Source organism: Amblyomma maculatum, chromosome 9, assembly GCF_055883805.1.
Source record: "Amblyomma maculatum isolate TAMU_Amacu chromosome 9, ASM5588380v1, whole genome shotgun sequence".
Lineage (NCBI taxonomy): Eukaryota > Metazoa > Arthropoda > Arachnida > Ixodida > Ixodidae > Amblyomma > Amblyomma maculatum.
Window position 1 is genome coordinate 73764906 of NC_139352.1, and position 17698 is coordinate 73782603.

Below are 17698 nucleotides of genomic sequence, written 5' to 3' on the forward strand. Positions count from 1 at the left end.
GACGATAAGGCGTTGTGGTTTTTTTTTTCTCTTGACGACTGCTACGCTTTCCTGGTATTCTACGAGCATATGTTCAATTTTTTTTTGTTCCTTTCTCAGGCAGGCATGCTTGCATAATATGGCGTGACCGGAAACGGAAGTGATCTGTCTGCTGCAGTCAGTCGGCGGTGGTCGCGAGATCGTTGACCGTGAGTTTGCTCGTCTCGCTTCGATTAAGCGCTCGCTCGGCCCTCTGCCGGCGGTCCACAGCAGCACCTCCTTTTTTATATATTTTTTTTTCGCCGTACGAAACAGAGTAGCACGAAGTTGGAGTAAGGGAGGAATAGTTATTCAATAAAAATTTCACCCTTTCAAAGTGTGCAGCAAGCAGCCATGCAGCCATTAAAAATGTACAGCGGAACTTCGACGCCCCTTTTCCTGAGCTTTCTTGAGGGTGCAAGATAGGCACAATATGCATAATAAAGGTGCGGTTTTTTACAGGTATTCGGTGAAACCGGCATATGTAGTTTTTCCTGACGCAAGAAAAGAGCCTGAAACTAATAACAGCAGATCTAGAACCTGCTCCCATGTTTTGAATGTCGCTAATATGTGCTGGTTGGTCTTTGCAAGTGCCCTATATTCTAAAGTTAAAGCTCAGCTACTTTGGTCATCTGATGAGAAGAGAGGAGTCGCCGGAGAAAGATTTGATGTTGGAAAAGTTGAGGGTCGCCGGAGAAGGGGTAGGCAGCGAACACGATGGTTAGATGGCATCCTCGAGGCACTGCAGATGAAGTTATGGGATGTTAGGAAGATAGTGAGAGACCGGAAAGCGTGACGTGACATGGTCCATAGGGTCACGAGAGTCGGACACGACTGAGCGACTGAACTGAGCTGATATACTATGCATATATGATTGATGTGCTTCACTTTTAATGGTGTCCCCTGTTCTGGGTTTCTGTTCTTCTAGCCTCCAAGAATCAGAATCATCCATTAAATAATGATCGTTGCATTTTTCGCCGAAGATTTCGGAATATTATACTCCGGGTGGACGTAAGTTCTGCACATCGTAATTTTATCCTGTGGTTCGAGGTGTGAATATATGGAATTTATTGTCGAGTTTCAATTATATACTTCTGTGTGCATATATAATGCATTACGAAGAAAAAATTCATAGAATTGAGAAAATTGAAAAAAAGAAAAAGAACGTAATGCATCTCATGTTTAACATAAGTGAACTGGAGTAAGGGGTGTTTCGCTGTAATAAAATGCATTCTTCTTAATGGTGAGATATGTCTGGTGCGCCCTCCCTGTGGTCTTTAGTTTATTTCTGCTTTAGTATTACGCGTAATAAAATAGTAAATGCGGATCACAACGAGGAACTCATCTACGCTCAGTAAGTAATTTGAAATTATATTTATTCTGTCACAATGTTTCGGTTCCAGTTTGCTGACTGGAACCGTGAAGTCAGAAGTGAGCATGAGATCAAATAGCTTTTTGTCCTGTCGCTGTCATTCCGGCTTCTAGAGTGACTTAGCGGAATAGTTTTCTTGAATTAAAACTACACAGCAGCGATTGTGTAGCAGTTTGTAGCAGTCACATGATTTAACCCTAATTACAATGAGCAATAATATAAATTACCGTGCATGACTCGCAACGCCGGCATTTACAACAAAAAGCAAACAACAATTTAATACTGCAAGCAGTGAACTTCCGTGCTTGCACATCGTACGCACGTAAGTCTCTTAATAGAGAGATTTAGTTTACCGTGATCCGCAATCCGCTGCCGTGATCCGCCACCGCGCGTTCCACTGCGCATGCCCAGATCCCCTTGACGTCGATAGATGGCGCCACATGCTTGATGTCAGCGCATAGACCTGCCGCGTCGGGACCAATCAGCTTATGCGCCCCGCCCACGCGCGGTAGAGGGTCACGGTGGTGGATCGCGGATCACGGTAAGCTAAATCTCTCTAATAAGTGCCCCATGCAGTCAAAGAAAACCGAAGAACGGCTGGATTGCGGACTGAAGCTCACCCTCAGTCCTATCTCCGTTTTCTTTGACGTCTTGAAGCAATCTTCTTCACACCATTCTACCGTGTCCCCAGTAACTTTTTTTTTTCTTTTGAGATAAGTATATACGTGCTGAGTACTTATTCCAACTAACTTTAGCCCGGTTTCGGCCACTTCAACATTTTCCGAAACGTTTCACTCCGCGGATCCCGTCCTCCATTTTTCATAAGTTGCGGGGGAATAAAAGTTCGTCTATTATGCGCTTAAATACGGTGATTTCAGCGTAGTTACATTTTTTCTCAATAAATTCACCATCGTGCTGTTGCGTACGCACCAACAACGACGAGATGTTAGTAGTCGGCAATTTTTGTTCAGCACTTTTAATTGCTGACGCTTCTAAGGACTGAAATGCTCACCTGCATAAAAGAACTCGAGCACATGCAGTGGCGACTCTACAACACTCTTCGCATTAATCTATCTCATTCAAGAAACACTGGTAAACAATAGCCTGGCTTTTTGACGGGGCAACGAGGCGTTTCCTGTGGTTAACTATCTGTCATCCTCTGCGTTCGCATTTTTTTGTTTTTCCACGCTCGCGCAGCGCGAACGGTAGGTGCTCAGAGTTGACTGCACAATCAGCAGTGGCGCCGCCAGGCGGGAGTAGACGCCATCAAGCGAGGGAGGCGGAATTGGGTCGCGGCGGATAGTACTATATTTTCGCACTGTGCGTGGTGCACACGCTCCCCTGCGCGCGGTCACCGCGCGTTGCGCTCTGTACTTTAAATTGCGTCTAAAACTGTTCAGTATTGTCGATGCAGCGTACGTGAATGAGCTATATATATATATATATATATATATATATATATATATATATATTCAAACAGGATGTCACACAACTTTCCCGATTATCTATTTTATTTCAACAGTTTCGGACGGTGGACCGTCCTTCTTCAAGGTATTCTTGAAGAAGGACGGTCCACCGTCCGAAACTGTTGAAATAAAATAGATAATCGGGAAAGTTGTGTGACATCCTGTTTGAATTTAACTCTGGCCCATTAGTAACAAGCAATCCATGTCTATATATATATATATATATATATAGCCGCGGGGCGACTTTTAGCCCCGCATATGCATTTAAATATATTTTCACCGCTCAGCGAACAAAAAGGCTGCCGTAGCGCAGGTTGCGCGCAATACCGTCCGCTTACAAGAAATAACACCATATCAGTATCCAAGCAAAGGTAAATATTGCTAGCTTAGTTCATTCTTTGTATCCTTGTAGGAAAGTGGACCTTATTACACCTTTAAAATGCGGTACAGATTTAAAGGAAATAATAGCTCGTGAACGCCACCATAGTAAGTCCCTAATACTTACACTAGTTGACATCATGTACTCAGAAATGTCAAAAGGATTTAGCATGCCATATGCTCAGCAGACCAACTGCATTCTGTAAATATAGATATCAGAAAGACAAGTTCTTTGACATTTGGTTTCGAACTGAAAGCACCATTTTACACGAATAGACAACGTTCTGCCCTCCGCATTTGCGGGTATTACGCGGCTGCGTGAATACCTCTTCTCTGTGGCGCCCCTTGCGGATCTCCCATCGTTCGTGTACATAAATTTTGATACTCGCTTAATATCTAATTCCTTAAACTGTGTCTTTATTATCTCGCAGTACTCACTATAGTGTGCAGTCGTAAGCTGCACGTTAGGTAAATGACACCTAACGACAGAATAAATGCTCCATACGAAGCCGTACGAACGGGTCCATGCATGTCCTATAGAGTCTATAGTGCGTCATGCCACTGAACCATGTCACGTGGTCCCGTGACGTCACTCGACCTGCCGGCTAATCAGTGCCTGGCCATCTCACCTGCTAAAAATGCTGTCTACTCCCAGATTTTCTGCAAAACAAGGCCTTTAACGCTATCACGATAGAAAAATAACAGTTTGGGAGTTTCAGCGTCCTCATAAGTTAGCAAGCCGGGCCTCTAATGGCGGGCTTCATCTGTGTATCCTCTCCGATGCTGCACGGGTTTATAATGGGACGGAGTGTATAATTGGGCGGAGCGGAGGGTGAAAGAGTGCTTTCGTGCGAACGCACTGCTGGGCACACAGTACGCGGCCTTTGTTTCCGTCTTCGCGGTGGGCGTGATTTGCGGATGAGGTGAATTGCAGGCTGTCCGTCTCTATCACTGCCGCGCAATGACTTCCGGAGGAAAGAGAGCGGTGCCTCTCGCCACATGCAGTGTCTTCTTTCCTGTATGCCATTCTGCAGTTTCGGTTCAAGTGAGCCACTGAAGGTGCAATTTTCTCCTTTTTATCGCAGGCACCGACGCAAATGAGGGCAGATGGAAGATGTATTTACTTAGCTGGGCTCGACGTGTGTACAGGTATACCGACATTTATTTTTATCTCCTTATAGAGGCGTGTCCCGAGTTATCATGCATTGCGAATGAAGAGTTGTCTTAGCTCCTAGTTTTGTTCAACAGTAGCGTTTTCTAAGTACTATGGGAAACGTACATGCATTTTCTTTCCCGAGACTGCTGGGTCCCATTGAAAGGAGAATCTGCTGCGTACAAAGATCTGGCTGAACATATCGCCCCTCCTTTATTAAAAAGAAAAAAAAAAGGGGGGGGGGGGGGGGAGGAATTTCCCGCAATAGTTATCACGAAAAATAACAAAACAATGTAGATATGCCCTGTGCTTCAACATAACCGCATGTATTGCAACTGAATGACGACGATTAAAGGCGTTATACCTCGAAATTTGCTCAAATTAACCGAAAGTATTAGTTATCTCGGCTGAAATTATTGCTAGAGATCTACAGCTGTTAAAACATTTCTTTTCAAAGCTAAAACTTTAAATTAAAGCAAAAATAACAGAGGAGTGGTAAAGCTGAACTGCTTTTGAAGTTTTCCGCCAAATTTCAGATCGCATATTACTCTTTCTTAGTTTTATTTCCTGCATTTTGGGTGGCATTTAACTTATAACAGCCAGGACGGCGATGGGGTCAGGAACATAATGATAATAATAATAATAATAATAATAATAATAATAATAATAATAATAATAATAATAATAATAATAATAATAATAATAATAATAATAATAATAATAATAATAATAATAATAATAATAATAATAATAATAATAATAATAATTGGTTCACAGGAAGGGAAAGGCGTAGTATCTGTCACACTTGCTCTGTGGACACCTGAACCGGCCGTAAGGGAAGGGAGGAAGGTGGAAGTGAAAATGGAAAGAAAAAAGGGAGACGTAGTGGAGGGCTACAGAGTAATTTCGACCACCTGGGGATCTTTAACGTGCGCTGACATCGCACAGCACACAGACGCCTCTTCGTTTCGCCTCCATCGAAACGCAGCCGCCTTGGTCGGTATCAAACTCGGGTGCTGCGGCACAATAGTCGGGCGTCTTACCACTGCACCACCACGGCGGGGCTCAGGAACATGTTTAGTCTATTAAATATGCTGTAAAGTTGCCATATATAATAACTTATGTTGGGTAGAATAAGGCGCAGGAAACTAGGCAAAATGGACAGAACAATTCAACAATGTCGCTAGCTGTCAGTAAGAGGCAAAATAATGAAAACGATTGAAGTTTAAAGCCCACACGTCTGAGAGGTTACTAAGGGGGCCTGCGCAATTCGCGGTGGCATGACCTGTCAATGCCGCAAGTTCAACGGCTCGGCAAAAAACAAGTTATGTAACAAGAAGCGCGCAATAAAGCTAAAAACTGGGACGCCGGAATCCGGCCAGTCGACGAACTTTCCAGTTTGCAAGCGTGCTAGTCGCTGCTTTCGTGACGAGCTGGATAGCTGTGCATATCTCAATTTTCTTTGATTTGCATTTTTTTCTTCCATATTTCATTACTTCTATCTGCTTCCTTGCTCGTTTGTTTTCTTCATTCGTGTCTTATCACCCCCTCCCCCCCCTCGTCACTTCCTGCAGCATGGATGAGAGGAGATCTTTATGCGAGGACCACGAAGCTGAGGGAAACGAGTTTCTATTTACTTTTTTTTTCATAACTGACAAGTAGCTCTTCTTTCTCTCTTCATCGCTCCTTGTATTTTTTTCCTTTGCCTTTTCGTCTCTTCTTTTTAGCCGGAATGCTTATTTTCTTGCCTCTGTTATTCAGGCGGACATTCTTCTCACGCCGGCAGTTAGCAAAAGGTTTCCCGGAAACGAAAACAAGTAAACAAAGAAGGAAATACAATGTACCAGAGGAAGAAGACGAGGCAGGGCGTGACTCCTTCAGCCACCCTCTCCTACTTCTTTTGTTCTCGGGCCATCGTCGACGTCATGACGGTCCTGATTTTCTCGGGCCTCGCAAAGCAGTTCATTTGTGTACTCCTCGCCCTCGTCTCCCGACCGTTCTTCGCGCTTGCGCCTGGTCCGTAACGCAGTTCACCCCTCCCGCTTCTCTGTCCCCTCTCGCCCGCCTCACCACAGACTGCGTGCATGGTAGGGGACAACCCTCCGCCACTCTCTCTCTCTCTCTCTCGTGAAAATTCGCGTCACAGCTATGAATGGCGTTATGTTCGCTAATAACGTACACTGCCGTGAAGACTACCATGACTCCTGTCAGCCTGCTTGCTGACGCATGCGTTGTTCCGCGGCACATTGCGCTGAGACCCGGGCGTATACCCGGGTTTAGTTAGTGTAATCAGGCAAACGGACTCGTATAGTGTAAACGAAACACTAAACTCAAAATAGAAACACGAGCAACCAAACTGCAACGCATCTTATTTAGTTGTTAAACTAAGCCTTGTAGTCTGTCACCGACGAACTCAATCTGGAGCTTCGTACGAACTAAACTAATGAGAACCCTGCATCTCGCTACTGATAACGTTTAAGTCGATGAAACAGATATCGCGTGCTCAAAGCGAACATAAACGGGGGTTTCTGTTTAAATCATAACTCGAATAGGAGTGGCTCGTCAGAGCTGCCATGCGCTGGCGCTCCCTGTAAATCTGCCCCTGAGGAGAGAAGATTAAAAAAAGCGCCGAAATAAAGATAACAAGGCTTTGATAGAACTTTGTATAGTCATATTTACGCTAGCAACGAAGGCGCGTCGCGCCGTACGTTGACCTGAATAGTCAAGGCGAAGTTTTGGCGGTGCGTACGGCAAAGAGCTGGGGCTGTTCGCGGTGCTTTGCGGTCGAACTCAGCAGTAGACGACGCTGTCTATGAAATTCGGAGGCCTTTATTGTTCAATTCAATACATAAGTTGAGGAGCACATGTCGTGTTTTTTTTTTTTTTTGTCTTGGGGGGGGGGGGGGGGGGGGGGGGTGCAGCAATATCGAAGCTTACCACGGAGCTTAACCAAGTATTTAGTGTTGCATTTATAGCGGAACGTTGCGGTCTCAGAGGAGCGGTACGACGGAAGTGAAATTGAAGCTTGCAGCCTAATTTCCTTTCCAAGTTAACATGAGAGGTGCTGACCCGCTGTTATAGGTGATGACTAAACCTAATGCATCAAAACTACAACACTCTTGGTCGCACAGCCTCGCTGTGCTTTTAATTGGTTTGGTTAGTGGGGTTTAATCTACCAAAGCGACTCAGGCTATGTGAGAGACGCCGTAGTGGAGGATTCCGGAAATTTCTACTATCGGGGGTTCTTTAACGTCCGCTGACATCGCACAGCACACGGGCGCCTTGCTTTTCGCCTCCATCGAAAAGCGGCTACCGAGGCCGGGATTCGATCCCGCATCCTTGGGAGCAGTAGTTCTGTGCTTTTAATTACGTTAGCACGAGGGTGCGTTAGCACGAATGCTAACTTTCCCAGTGGAACTTCTTGCCGCGGTCAAAAGGAGATCACAGTGCTTGCAAGTGCTTGAAGTGTTCCACCTTCCTCCTCTCAGCTCAGCACGCACAACATTCCGCGCCTCATGCGGATGTCATATGGTTGCCTTTTCTTCCCCTTGGTGCACAATGTTCTCGCATCTAAAGTAGTTACGCAGAACATTTTTTTCCCCCTTGCAATCAATTCTATCATAAAATAAGCATATTCCCGTGTGACGTTTCGTTCGGTTTCAGTAGACTATATCATTTCCCACACATATGTATCCTAACGAGTCCACCATCTTCCCTGTCCGTATCGTCTTCCTTTCTCCAGATTTTTTTTTTTTTTGTTTTGTTTTGTCGCATTTAACGGTGTCGTCCGCCTAGTAACATGACGCAATGCATATACAACGATCACATCAACATTGGTCGCTGCTGCAGCATGCTGCACGATACCACGACGCTCCTTCCTCTTCCAACGATCTCCCAACGCTTCTCCTCTCCACATCATTTCTCTCCTCCTTCATAAAGAGAGAGAGAGAGAGAGAGAGAGGGGGGAGGGGCAGCTGGAGCAGCACCACACACACACACACACACCTTCCTCTTGCTCCTTTCGGTGCTGTAATGTTTGTGCCTGTGACGGCAGCGGCGTCGGCTTGGCGGCTGCGGGCGTGCGCACGGGTCCGTCACGCCGTTTCCGGTGACCTGCGCCGGAGCACGCACGCACGTTGCTCCGCGGGGTCGTTGGCTGTTGTCCCCTTCCGCCTCTTCTGCTGACGGCATCACCTTCGCACCCTCTTCCCCCCCGCCACCTGCAGCAGGCTGCCGCTTGATCAGTGTCGGTTCAGCCGCTGCTGCTGTGAGCTACAGCACCCTACCCTCCATCCCTCTCTTTCCATCTCTCTCCGAACTGTTCCATTGCCTTGACACACCGCGTTGTTTTTCCGTTCGCACGTCTTGTCCCCTTACCTCAGCTCGACTTGTCGACGTCATCGTCGGTGGGTGATGGAAGGCGAGCAGACAAAAATGACGTCGAGCGTCCGACCTGCATGCAGTGTGCAATTTAGCTTATACGTATCGGGTGTTCTTTTATCATCATCATCATCATCATCATCATCATCATCATCATCAGCCTCATTCAGCATTTTGGAGTCTCTGCTGAAGCGAAAAGAAAAGATCCCCAGCATGACTGTACACCCACTGATGGGCAAAGACACCTCCCATGTACTCCCAGTTAGCCCTGCCCCATGCCAACTGCATACGCTTGATTCCTACAAACTTCCGTACTCTTACCTGCCCTGCTAACCTTCCGCCTCGACTGGCTTTAGATGCGGGCGCTTAACAGCTCGCCTTTGTAATACATGTCCTGTCTGTGCCAATTTCTTTTTCTTGATTTCGACTAGAATGCCATTATTTCGCGCTTGGTCCCCCATCGACTCTGCTCTCTTGCTGCCTCTTGCCTTTCACCTGTAACTTTCCGCAGTTTGCTGGGTTGTTCCAATTTAAGTTGAACCCTGTTCGTTAGCCACCATGTTTCTGCCCCATATATGGGTGAGTAGCGCGGTAACACACGCCGGTTATATGCTTTCCACTTGAGGAATATACTGGTAAACTGGCATTCATTACCTAAGAGCACCCACTAAATACGCTCCGCCCTATTTTTATTTTTCTAGTTTCACTATGTGTGTGTGTGTGGGGGGGGGGGGGGGGTGCTGGACCCATTCGAGCACACTATCTGCCCTGATAAGATAAATTCGTTTATCACTTCAAGCGCCTGCATGCCTACCTATCGTAAGCTGCATGCCGTTTCGCGAATGCTAAGCATTATTTTACGCCTTTAGTTTTCTCCGTGTTTTCAGACACGCTGTTTTATTTTGCTTGAGTTGATCACTGATCATGTAAGCATGCTTTGATTTTTTTCGCCCTCAGTTTCAATGCAAGACAATGCCATCAGTGAATAGCAGATTAATGGGATATTCTTCATTATTTGTTATCTCTAACGGTTTCCTAGAAAAGCTCTAAGAATGCCTTCTGTAAACAAGCGGTGAATAGCGCTGGAGAGATAGGGACTTCCTGCCTAACATTCTTTCCTCCTGAAATTTTATTACTTTCTTTATGAATGAATATGGTGGCTATATTTTTACATATTGCTTTTTCTTTAGCCTGCATAGTTGCTCAATGCCTGCATGACGTTGCTGAGGTTTCCGTAGTGTCGAATGCTTTGAGATCAGGAGGAATTTAAGGGAATCCAAGGGTATTCTCTTTTCCAATGGAGAGATAATTCTCGCGCAGAAACAGCGCCTGCTTCTTCTCCTGTGGTGACATTTTTTCTTGTAGTAAGATTCAAGGAAACATATTGCACTTGCCGAATGGGAATTTCCTCATCCTCTCTGTTCTACCGCTCCATGATTGCTCTTTTGAAGACTTATCTCTCCATCAAATATCCTTTCCCTCACGATGTATTGAGCTGCGCCAAAAAGTATTTCAGATACCACGCCTTTCCTTTCAGCAAGGATAAAAGTGACCATATCTGATTTTGCCTAAAACCTATCCAAATGTGTTTATCATAGGGAGAGCTGATCAATAGTGATTCTCTCTCTCTCATTAGGCTGTGTAGTTAACTATATTTTCTGGCTTAGTACGCTTTCCAACGCTCCCTCTCTGTCTAATTAGGTGAATAATAGTTCACCTAATTTTAGAGAGAGCGTTGGAAAGCAAGGCTTACGTTCCGGACGTGGTCGAGACATCCGTTCAGCAGACGTAATGTGTCAGTACAGTATACTATAGTGCTGAGGACGACTTCCTTCCTCGCAATTTTGTGAGGATTTCTATCTTTCTGCAAGTATTTAAACGGGCGGCAACAAAATCGACAAATGACAGCTTTCAGTTATCTATAGCCTTGACAAGTTTTGTTGTTTTTAAAAAGTTGGTGCACAATAACGAAAACGTGACCTGATCGCTCGCTCGCTCGCTCGCTCGCTCACTCACTCACTCACTCACTCATTCACTCACTCACTCACTCACTCACTCACTCACTCACTCACTCACTCACTCACTCACTCACTCACTCACTCACTCACTCACTCACTCACTCACTCACTCACTCACTCACTCACTCACTCACTCACTCACTCACTCACTCACTCACTCACTGGCACTGTTGACGTCACTAGCCACGGTTTGCTAGCCACCTGTTGGCAAGTCCAACCTTCCTATTTCACCGTGACCCTATCCGCTTCACTGCTGAAAGGCCGGTGACAGACATCGAAGCCTTGACATTGCAAACTGACACCCTGCGGTGCGCGCGGTTCCTTTAAATTTCCCGCCAACTGGCGCAGCTTCTCCGGTTGGGGCCCATGCTTCCGAGACTCGTAAACCACTTAGGCATATTCGAATCTAAATCAATATCGCGGCTTACATGGACGTCCCATGCATGTCCCATGCATGTCCCATGCATGTAAGCCCATGCATGTAAAGGTATTTGGATGGTGCTACTTGAAGCTGCCTTTAACATTTTCCCTATCAATGACCCCTGCCATCCAAACTGCAGTGCACCACTGAGAATTAGGGAGAGAATTAGATGTTCAGCCCCATCCAGTTATAGACTACTGAATTCGCGAAAAAAAGAACAAAAAGAAAACGCAGGATACTGCGCTCACAGCCAAATAGCATGTATACACGTATACAGGATTAAAGTTCTGCTAATTTTTGTTGTCATCTGCTTTATTTAGCACGCTTGGCTACTGTACCCAAAATGATAATTGATACTTGCCTTTCTAACGACCGGCACGAGCCGTAACGTGACAAACAATGTGTATCTAGTTCACGTGCTCCTTCGGGCCTCATCTGCCGTCTTTATCAACTCATCTATAACAGCGAAAGCTTCTCGCGCTACTGCTCGCCTTGTAATCTTTTTTCCTTCGCACTTCGTCCATCATCCGTGGTGTAAAAAGATTCGCGTCTCCCAAGCGCATTCGATCATGGCCTCTTTATCAGCGGTGCCCTGTCAGAGGCCGCTGCGCTTTTGCATGCTGGCAAGGAGCTCTTCGTCACTTAATTAACCTCCGGCACATCGCATCGATCCATCATCCGATCGCTCCGATCGGCTCGTCGCTAATGCACTGCACTTCGTACTTAGACGCTCCTGAGATGTTCACGTTTTCTCTCGTGACTGCACGGTGTTGTTTGAGAGCATATATTAGTCGTAAACGTATAGGCAATTGCTTTATGCGACAGTTTAATGGACGGTGCTTAGTTATTTACACGCCATCCCGTATGCTATGTCATACACAAAGTATGACAGGACAGGGTGCACAATGCTACTTCAAAGATGCACAAAAAACATGTCAGTGTCGAAAGATATTCAAACAAGTTATGTGTACAATGAGGACAAGTAATCACGTAGCAGGATTTCATTGGTAGTGTGGGTAAAGATCCCCGAATCTTTTTAAATGCTTTGCGTAACTCAGTTTACACCTATCTTACTGACTCCTTGCATTATTAGTCAATTCAGTCTTTTTATCAGTTCCGTCAGTCAGTCGGTCAGTCAGTGATGACACTGTCAATTCAGACAGTCAGTTCACTTTCAATTCAGTCATTCAGACACTTCACTCTGTGTCATTCAGTAGGCTTTATGTGCTAGTCAGTTCACTTTGTGTGTTAGTTTAGTTAGTCGATTCTGTCTGCAAGTTAAGTCGATTCAAACCATTTGTCAGTTTGGCAAGTCAGTTTGTCAGTTTTGTCAGTCGGTTCGGTCTCTGTGTCAGTTTAGTCAGTAGATTCAGACCATTTGTCAGTTTAGCCAGTCAATTCAGTCTGTCAGTTAGTCAGTCGATTAACTCTGTTTCTCAGTATAATCCGTCGATTCAGTCTGTGTCAGTTAAGTCAGTTAATTCAGTCTGTTTGCCAGTTTAGTGAGTCATTCAGTCTGTGCGGCAATTAAGTTGGTTGATTCAGTCTGTCAGTTAGTCAGTTGATTCAGACTGTTTGTCAGTTTAGTCAGTCGATTCAGTCTTTGTGTCAGTTTAGTCAATCAATTCAGTCTGTCAGTTTAGTCAGTCGTTCAGTCTGTGAGGTAGTTAAGTTAGTTGATTCAGTCTGTCAGTTTAGTCAGTCGATTAAGTCTGTTTCTCAATATAGTCCGTCGATTCAGTTTGTGTCATTTTAGTCAGTCAATTAAGTCGGTTTCTCAGTATAGTCCGTCGATTCAGTCTTTCAGCCTTTGTATCAGTTTAGTCAGTAAATTCAGTCTGTCTGTCAGTTTAGTCGGTCGTCAGTCTCTGTGGCAGTTAGTTGATTCAGACGGTTTGTTAGTTTACTCAGTCGATTAAGTCTGTTTCTCAGTATAATCAGGCGATTAAGTCTGTTTCTCAGTATAGTCAGTCGATTAGTCTTTGTGTCAGCTTAGCATGCATTCGATTCAGTTTTTGTGTCAGTTTAGCCAGTCGATTCAGTCTTTGTGTCAGTTTAGTCAGTCAATTCAGTCTGTTTGTCAGTTCAGTCGTTCAGTCTGTGTGGCAGTTAAGCTAGTTGACTCAGTCTATTTATCAGTTTATTCCGTTGATTCAGACCGTTTGTCAGTTTAGCCAGTCGATTAAGTCCGTTTCTCAGTATAGCCAGTCGATTCAGTATGCTTGTCAGATTAGTCAGTCTACTGGGTCTGTTCTGTAGTTTGTAATTCAATCCTTTGATTGAATTATCGGTCAGACTACTAAAATTGAACAGTCGGTCAATGAGTTATTGAAATAATTCTGCGTTTTTTTTTCCTTCAAAGTAATCTTCGGGTCAGATATGGTAAAACTGAGCTGTTTGTCATGATTGAAGGCACCTAAAGTCGTGTCACCTTTCTGACATCGAAGAAAGGTTAGCAGCGCACACCTGGGCCCGTACCTGTAAGAGTAGCAATCGCCTCAGCTTCCAGGAAGCTTCGTCATTTGAGCAAGCACACTCCTGCTAGAGGATACCAGAATGAGGAACACGTGCTGGAAGAAACCCGAGCGTCCACAGATCGAAGCTCATTGTACGGTACATGCAAGGTAGCAGCGCAGGGACAATGGAAGGCACGTGGTGTACCGTTATACACGGCGCTCAAGTAGCACTGTACAGGTCCTCGCATCTGGCATGGAAGTTGCCCATTGGACGCTTCTTGAAACTATAGATGAGACCGGATGGCTTCAGCGGCGGTATTTCCGTCTTTTCAGCACACCATATATGTCTGTATATTGCATGCGATCGTGTACACTCCTCTTATTGGATGTCACTTTCGTCCACTGTGGCTACATACTTGCCTTCGCAGAAGTCCTTAGGCATTGTGTGGTGTCATGTGAGGTTCATAAGCTGTTGTTTAATTTATTCTAAATTTGGTTAGACGCATGTGATCAAGGAGGGTCGCAGTTATCTCAAGAGCATTTCCGATGTTTCTTAGAAAACCGAACGAAACCAACGTGGCTGTGGGCGAGAAATATTGATGCTACAAAGAGAGAGCTCTTGGAAATACGAGGGGGATACCTGGAATAAGGAAACAGGGTCGCAAAGTGTCACGTCTCAAAGACAGATTATTGGAGGCGACAGGGACTCGTTATGATACATGAAGGAAAGAAGCCAACAGTCGGCGAGGCCAAGGAAAATGTAGGGATCTTTCTTCAATTTTATCGTTTTGCTATTGACGTGAATGAGCGCTGTAATCATTTTAGAGAAAAATATAATTAGATTAAGAGTAGAAGTAAAACAACGCACCGATGTTTAGAACCGAACCTACGACCTCCGAATATCTCTTCTGCTGCTCTTACCAACTGAGTTCTATCGACGGCTGTCCAACCTTCTGCATTTTGTGGGTATTATTGTTGTCTGTAACCTAACTTTGAGAGTATTTCGCCTTTACTGTCGATCACGTTCCACGTGACACTTGCGGTACCACAGGACGTTCCATGTCCGCTGCTATGGATTAGGGTGCGCTGGTTAACACTCTCAAAGTTGGGTTACAGGCAACATTAGTACCCAGCCTTACGCATGACTCCTACGTACGAAATTTCAAGTCTCATACAAGCGGTCCGAGCCTCCAGAGATAAGGCGCAATTGTTTGCACGCCCGGCAGGGAGGCATTTACTTCCGACCAAAGCTTAGCTTCTCGAGTTCCAGCCCTGGAAATTTCGTTCTTCACTTTCTGCATGATTTGTACTAGTTCCTTTCGCACCTGTTCATCAGGTAACAGTGTACAACCTCCTGGACGTCTCTTCCAGACCTCTGTGCCAACAAATTGGACAGGTCTCCATGCGAGAAGAGAAATACCCGTCGCCTTAAAAGGCGACGAGGATCACTTGGCACTCGTCTCACTTGACCACGCTGTCTACCTCTCTTTCTGGTTCGAGCAGAGAATCGTCTTCCTTGTGCGATTCTTGATGTCCAACAATGGAAGCGGGAAAGATGGACGCATATAAACAAGCCCCTCCGGCTCTAAGGGAAGGAGGCTGAGGAGGAGGAGGATTGTCTCGGGAGGATGGTTCTCTCTCTCCACCCTTTTCCCGCCCTCCTTTTAAAGAAAGAAGAGAGATAAAAGGGGGAGCCCCATTCTCTTAAGGCTCAGAAGAAAGAGAGTTGCCAGATCGCCGCGGCGGCTCTGACCGCTCATAGCGAGGCCCGCAGAGAGGTATGGAGCCATAGGACGGCGCTGTGAGGGCCGGAAGATGCTCTATGCTCAGCGACCATTGCCTCTGCCGCCGTTGTTGCAGGACACGAGTCGCAGCAGTCGTCGGTCGACAGCGGCCGTATTCTCTTCCATTCCCCCACTCCCTCCCCCTTCGTGCACCATCATCTCTCCTCCTCTTCACGTCCCGTCTTTCTCTCACCCTCTCACTCTTTCTTCATTTGTATCCTTGTCTTTTATGGCCACTTGCTTCTTTAATTCTCTCGTCGGGTCGGCCTTTCTTTCTTTCCGCTCCGTCAAATTTCGCCCCGTGTCCTGTCCGTGCCGCTCGCGACGTAGTGGTGGCGAAAGGAGGAGGTGGAAGAAGAGGAGGAAATAGGAGAGAAGGAGAAGCTGGCTTCTTCTCCTAATGGCAGTCTCTCCTCTTCCTTCTCCCTCACGACGCAGAGCCGGACAGTGTAAGCTTCTCTCCTATCCTCCCTGCGGACCCTCCTCCTCATCATCGGCTCGAAATTCGCGTCCCCCTTCCACGTAATGTTACGTTGGCCCTCCGCACCGTTCCGTCCGAGTGGGCCACGGTAGAGAGAGCGGCACACAAGGGGGGAGACCTTGACGAGGCAGCGCGCGCTGCGCTTGGCGGCGGCGGCGTTGATTTTTGTATTATTTTTTTCTGCGTACCTGGTGGACGGACACCGCCTCCTGCTCGCATCGGACATATGCGTGCCCGTTTTTGTACCCTGTGGACGATGGTGCGTGTTGGCTGCTGCTTCTGCTGTTGCCGCATCGTTTTCTTCTCTTGTTTTGTTTCTTTACCGTGACGTCGGTCGTTGTGCTGCGGCGCGGACACCAAGCCAGCGTCTTGCTGCGGTTTCTTGCGCGCGTCGCATGTCCCGGTACTGTTGACAACCTACGGGTTATGCGAGGAGCGATGTACAGCTCCAGACCGTTTCTTCCTATTCCGTCCGGGTTTTAAGCGCTTCTAGTCAGCCGATCCACCTGTCTTTATAGCTCCATCGTTCAGGTCTCCGGCCCCGACGCCCAGTTCTACTTCGGCGAAACTTCGACCTGGAACTCCGATTTAGGATGGACGCGCTGACAGGCTCGTCAAGAGTGGTGGCAAGGATTAATGCTGTGCGCGTCTGCAAGCGGAGAGTGCCGAGTTACTTTTATTAGGCAGGCGAGCATGCTCCTCGAACACGCGTTCGTGACGTCATAGTTATGTGCTGGTGTGTGAAGTCGTGCACTTCATCTACACGATGTTGCGTGTGCTAAAAAAAAAAATGGACGTGCCCTCACTCGTTTCCGCCTTCTGTCTGTTTTACAGACGATGCTTCCCGTGCCGTGTCGTCGTCTGACTCATGCATGTGTCGTCGTCTGCTTGTGGTGACCATTCATCCGGCGCTGTACCACGTGACCAGCTGCATTGTGGCTACACCGAGGATCCATCGGTCCCCCACGGGCGCAAGACAACTGTGCTCAAGGGGCGTTGTCGATGTCTACGACGTGACATTGAAGGTGAGCGCGCTTCATCTCCACTTCTGCGTCTAGTTGGCCGTATAACGTACGCTAAATACGCTAACGTACGCATATAACGTACGCAGATTGTCTCTAAATACCGCTTTTGCTGTGGGAGGGAGTTAAAAAAATGCTGTTCATCTTTTTACAACTCAATACCGCATACACCTTCCACTGTTCGCTCATGTGGTAGTATTGACTTCACCGTACATAGAGAAATTCGACAGATCATTGCCACGAGCATTCGATTAGATGATCGCACTCTGAAGGCTTAGGCGGCTGCGCCTATCGGTTGCGTTGTGGCATCAGTTTTGTTGATTACTGTTGTCCAATGATTGTGCTTATCGCGCATAACGCTATTGAAGCAGGCACCACACAATGGTGGCCTTCTTGTCACGCACATGATTCGGGCTGCTGGTCCAACCTCTTTTCGAGTGGGAACCATGGGTCACTGCCGTGCAACCTATGCCTACAGATCTGCGTTCTATAGTTTAGATGACTGCTTACGCGCGATTGTAAAGTTGTGTCAACAGAAGACGTGTGTTGGACTCCCGATTCTATATCTTTCAAGTTTAACAATGACTCGGTGAGCCGTCACATGTCGCACATGGCCTGGACTTATGGGGTCATGAACCTCATTGGTGCTGCAATCTATTGACAACGTTTTAGCATAATGAGAAAAGCCGCGAACGTCGTGCGGATAAGTTCTTAACGTCGAATATCAGGTACCAGGTACATTCCTTTTC

General features: G+C 46.4%; 1 long non-coding RNA gene across 1 annotated transcript in view; it reads left to right on the forward strand.

Annotated features, from left to right (window-relative positions):
* The window catches only part of LOC146179433 (uncharacterized), a 61010-nt gene extending 44076 nt beyond the window's left edge, over window positions 1–16934 (forward strand). Inside the window, exon 2 of the long non-coding RNA XR_014700924.1 lies at window positions 16762–16934. This is a non-coding gene — a long non-coding RNA (uncharacterized LOC146179433). The remainder of the gene's footprint in view (window positions 1–16761) is intronic.
* Window positions 16935–17698: the final 764 nt, after the last annotated feature.